This window comes from Sitophilus oryzae, unplaced genomic scaffold (genome assembly GCF_002938485.1).
Source record: "Sitophilus oryzae breed Bouriz unplaced genomic scaffold, Soryzae_2.0 scaffold_965_pilon_pilon, whole genome shotgun sequence".
Classification (NCBI taxonomy): domain Eukaryota; kingdom Metazoa; phylum Arthropoda; class Insecta; order Coleoptera; family Curculionidae; genus Sitophilus; species Sitophilus oryzae.
The window spans coordinates 1,329,537-1,335,066 of record NW_022147600.1 but is presented as its reverse complement, the minus strand read 5'-3'; the positions used below and the strand labels follow the sequence as shown (position 1 = coordinate 1,335,066).

Sequence of the window (5,530 nt, the reverse complement as noted above, 5' to 3'; positions counted from 1 at the left end):
TAAGTCTTTTCTAAAAAGATTTTTTTTTAAATTTCGGAATAAAGATTTAAATCACAAATAATTTTCAAAAAGACTTAAATTTTAAGTCTTAAGTCAGCTTTCGAAAAATGACTTAAAATCAAATGACTTAAGTCATTAAAATGATTTAAATAAAGAAAATACTTAAGTTTTCTGTGAGCTTGCAGCCCTGTATACATAGTAGTTTAGAAATTTCATTAGTTCGCACTGGTTAACGGTCAATGATATAACTAACTGAACCGTTGCTTGTGTCAGTTAAAATCAATTAAGATGATGGAAGTACAAAATACTTGTAGCCATTTTCTGCCACATTCGATTACACAAATGCTTGAATTTAATGAAGTATTTTAATCTCGTTTAGCATATTCATATTATTAGATACTTTAAAAAATCACTAAAGAGTAGTATCCTTGATTATGTATAAATAGATGTACAATGAGGGCTTAGTACAAGCCCGTCTTCTAGGTGGCGCCTTGCCCGTTCTGAATTTTTGTATTCCCCTACGATTTTCTTTGAGGGGAATCCGTTAAACCCGCCCATCGTTCAAAAATGGAAGGGCGCGAGGTCACATCTATTGGGCCACTTATTAGCACGTTTCACCCATGTTTTACGAAAATAGCTTTATCCTTGTTTGTTTCAACTGTGACAAGAAAAAAGGAAAAAAGTTATATTCGCTTCTAAATTCGGCAGTTTTGTTGATCTTTCTCGACTTGTAATTTCGTTTCGTTTAGGTTATGTCTTATAAAAATAAATATTTATAAGCTTTTGAATTGAAATATACCTTAATGCATATCTGAGTAATTAAAAATTCAGATTTTTCGTCCCTCGCGAAGAAACATAAACAGTATTTGTGAAATTTGGATTAGAAACTATTATTTTATTAGTTTATTTTGTTGTGTTTAAGTGTTGTGTATTTGTACCTACTGGATAATATTTTCCAACATATTTAATTAAGCAAAAAGCATCTGTTTTACAGGTAAGTAAATACTGTTCATATTTATTTCTAAATTCATATAAATTTGTTTTAAATCACTCTTGGGAAAAAATGTTATAGAGTCTGAGATAAGTTTAATAATAAACATTTGATAGATTGATAGATAGATTAAACGATAATGCCCAGTTTGCTTAAAAGTTTAAAAAATACTGATTTTATGCTATAAATTGTTTCATTTCTCACTTTGCTTTTTGGAATTGTCAGATATATTGTGTATTTTATAATTTTTCCGAGAATTTTTCTTAATAACTTGATAACGTAAAATATTTTTTTATCTACAGTCAACCCTGTGTTTAGATAAAGCTTCATATCAGATTTCCTATTTTATATTTTCACTCAAATCATATTTTTTGTAAAATATGCTTGCAAAAGTAGCGTAAATTTGACAGGGAGGTATTTTTTATAGATACAGGATGATTCAAATATATATTTACTTTTAAAGTTATTAGTTATGAGCAAAGGTTATGAGTTTGTGAAAAGAAAGGCTATATTTTGTATTTTTGCTTGGTGGATTTGTTATTAAATTGTCATTCCAAAAATACCATAATGTCGTAGTCGTATAGAGTTCATTTTGACCAAAGAATATATTTTGACCCTTTTTGGATTGAATTTTATTGTTTATATAATAAAATATATATTTAAAACCCTCTCTTTCTAAGTTAAGTTAAAAATAGGTAATATCGACGTTTTTTACTGGAACTAATTTAAGTTAATAATTAATAATTATATAATTCATATAATAATATTAAAATAGACTAAATTGTTTATTATATACAGGATGAGTCAAAACTAGATATTATATTTTTCTTTGCTATTTCAAATGAAACACTGTATTTTATATCATAAATCAACAAAGCTTTTATGCAACTTTTGTTTTATTAAGATCTATATCCCAAATTAATAGTTATTAAATTGTTTTCAATTGTCTCTTTGCGAATAAACATGATTTGTTTTACGCAATTTTATTAAGTAGGTTTGTCGTCAAAAGTGATGTATCTATTTATCAGCGACAAAAATTAAAATTAGATGTCTAAAATAATTTCCTAATTATTTTTTTACTTGGCATCAGTAAATATGATTTATTTTATCGATGCAGCTGAAAATAATTATCTATTCTAAAGAGGACATTGCTGTATAAACATCGATTATGGATTTAAAATTATTTTTCAAAACAAAGTTGGACAAAATTTTTGGAGAAAAAATTGGACTTCTGTTCGAAATAATTGAGAAAAACCAACATCTAGTTTTGACGCCCCCAGTATATATCGTGCATTATAGTTGATTATACTGCAATTTATTATACACACGTAGTTTTGTTTGGTGAAAATGAAACTTTCTAAAAGTATTCCCAATTAAAACATATTAAAATTTCCTACATTATAATTTTGAAAGACGTTTGAGTGGGCAGACAATTTGGTCTAAAATAATCATATGTCTAAAAAAAATTAGCTAAAATAATCAAAAACCACTTAACACATATAACTCGCTTTTAAAAAATCTAAAAGAAATAAGTTTGTTTATTATATTCATATTTTATTAAATTATTATAGGTGTGACTGCTAAGTGGTCGTACTCGCCACTTTAACCAAGCATTGGTGGGACCTTCAGAGATCATAATGCGAATTTCTTCATACCATGTAAATCTATATACATGTATTAATAAATGCGTTTGCTTTATTAAATTTTTTTTCTTATACGGTATGAGCGAAAAAAAACGGCGTCTATTTGTTTACGTACAAATGACATCGATATTCATTTCCAAACCACCTCTGAGGCCGTTTTTTTTTATCGTATGGTATATATTTACATATCCCTTATCCTTTAATTCCGATTTATTTCTAATAATTATAAAAATAAGATACCTGATTAATTCTTCCGAAATATTATAAAATGAGATATCACGAAAGAAATAAAGTTAATTATCTCGTTTGTTTTGGGAATTCCAAAAAAATAAAAAAAAGGGTATAGAGAATCTTTAGAGACACAGTTCAAATGTTATTTTTGAGTATACTGGTTGCTTCAAAAAATGTGGCGGATACATGTTTTTTAATGCAAAACTCCATTTTTATTTTATTTTCGATTCTGCCTAAAATTCTATAACTTTTTTTTATAAATAACGTTAGTAAGTATTTACAATTTAAAAAAAAAGTAAAATTTTATTCCTATGTTACTTAACTGTCAGTTGTTTCCGAAGTTGGACTACACAAATTTGGTAGGAGTGTTTTACAGAGATGAAAAAAAAATATATTTATATGTAAAAATACTTGCAGTTAGATGCTACACTGTGTTCAAACATTTTTTTTGGCTGATCCGATATATATATTATTATTTTTTCTAGTGATTTTACAAAACCTTTCAACATTTGTTAAGAAAGTATATTAAGTACACCTATACTCAACAGCTTGCAATCTGTTCTGAATTTTATCCTTCTTTTAATTCATTTACATTATAACAAGTTGCCATATGACAAAACAAAAATTATTTATTATTAAACATTAAGTAAAGTGATTTATTTAGTTATATGACATTCTTAATAGAAGTTGAAGGATTTTGTAAAATCTATCAGAAAGAATTATAATATATCGGGTGTTTTTCAAAAGTAGCTTGATTGATGTATTCAATTAGTTTCGGTCATTTCTTGTTTCACCGGAAATGACTACAACTTTTGGTTTTTAAATGGTACCGTCGGTATTTTTTTACTTTATTTTGCAGAATATGGCATTCTCAATAGAATAATTCAATGTCAACTTTTGACTCTTTTACTTAAAAAATAGTATTTTAAAGTTCAATCTAGTAGAGTGCCATGATAATAAACAACATGTAACCGGTCGTAAAGATAACGACAGTTTGACTCGACATACGGAGTGTGTGGTACCAAATTATTTACCAAAATTAGGTACCAAAATTTATTAGGTATCAAAAAATGCTTTTCCAAATATGCTAATGAGCCACTCTCGTTTCATTAAAAAAAATTGAGTTATGATTAAAATACGAAATGGGCATATTTCAACTGACCAGGAAAAGACACAAAAAATATTAGACGACCAAATCAATTTTTCCAAAGCTCCTTGATTAATCCTTGATTAAAAAATAATGGTTTTAACACAGCCATGACACTAGATTGAATTTTAAAATGCTATTTTTGATTTAATTGAAAATGTCAAAAGTTGACATATGATTGTTGATGTCAAAAGTTGTCATTCTATTCAGAATGTCATTTTCTATCAAATAAAGTACCGTATGATCGAATAAAAACGGCGTCAGCAATGGCTATGAAATGAAAAGCGCTGTCATTTTATATGTAAATTTATATGAGAAATGTCATCGATGTTCATTTCATAGCCATCGCTGACGCCGTTTTTATTCGATCTTACGGTATAAAAAATACCGAGGGTACCATTTAAAAATCAAATGTATACATTTCCGGTGAAACAGGAAGTGACCGAAACTAACTGAATACGAATCAATCTCGATTTATGTCATATACCTACTAACATTCCCAATTTAGTTTTTTTCTCGGAATCTGAAAAAATAAAAAAGTTATAGAGGTGAACCACTTTAAAAAAAAACACTCAGTATAGGCTGTGTCATTGAAAGAGTCTGCAGATATTTTTTTAATTTTAAATACGTAGAATTAACCATTAATATATGTTGAACACCCTGTAGCATCTGCCTTAAATATCTACATAGTATCTAATATTTTTTCTTCATCAACAAATTGAAATATTAGAAAACTAGTTTTAGGTTACACCATTATACAAGGATTATACATAAAAAAGTAATAATTTTACGCAGGATCTAAAATAAAATAGGATGTTACATTTAAAAAAAAACATTATGTTAAATCCGTCATACTTTTTACAAAGTTACAGAGGTAGGTAGGTATACTTTCATATATTTTTTTAATTATCCATCTAGAAATAAAATATATACATATATACCTAATATAATAATTTAGTATTTAACAAGGGGCCATGAAAATCAAAATAAATATAAATCCATATCCAAAAATAAAAAATGTAAATAACGCTTTGAGGTAAAAATTCGGTTCAAAGCAGATAAGATATTTTATTCTTTACCGAGAATTAAATTCGAAGAATTCCTAGTCCCTACTTCTTTGCCAAATTCAATAGTCTCCGCCCCTTTTTACGTTTTAATTTCTGCCACCAGTTGGCAGCATCGACTTATACAGGCACATTGACTAACTATTAATATATAAACAAGGGTAGTATATAATAAAAGCATTTCAGTTTTATTTTTTCCTCAAAATTATCCTTCTTTGCCGGTAATGCTCATATTAAAATGGCAAAATTATCATTTAGCCAGGTCATTAAACCTGACAGTCTTCTCTCTTCCGTTTCCCCTAGCAATCTAAGAATGTCTTTCGGCAGGAACGTCGTTGTCCCTTAAAAGTAGGGGAGACAAGTATAAACATTTTATTTTAGTCAGGTACAGATACAAGATACTATCCGGAACGTTTTTCCCATTCTGTTCATATTTGAGCTAATCCGTGAGCTT

The 5,530-nt window shown here is 27.8% G+C and overlaps 1 long non-coding RNA gene across 1 annotated transcript; it reads left to right on the top strand.

The window, feature by feature from the left end:
• The first annotated feature begins 827 nt into the window (after window positions 1-827).
• Window positions 828-2,689, top strand: LOC115891080. Its single transcript, XR_004051747.1, has 2 exons — window positions 828-994; window positions 2,563-2,689. It is a non-coding gene; the product is annotated as an uncharacterized LOC115891080 (long non-coding RNA).
• The last annotated feature ends 2,841 nt before the right edge of the window (window positions 2,690-5,530 follow it).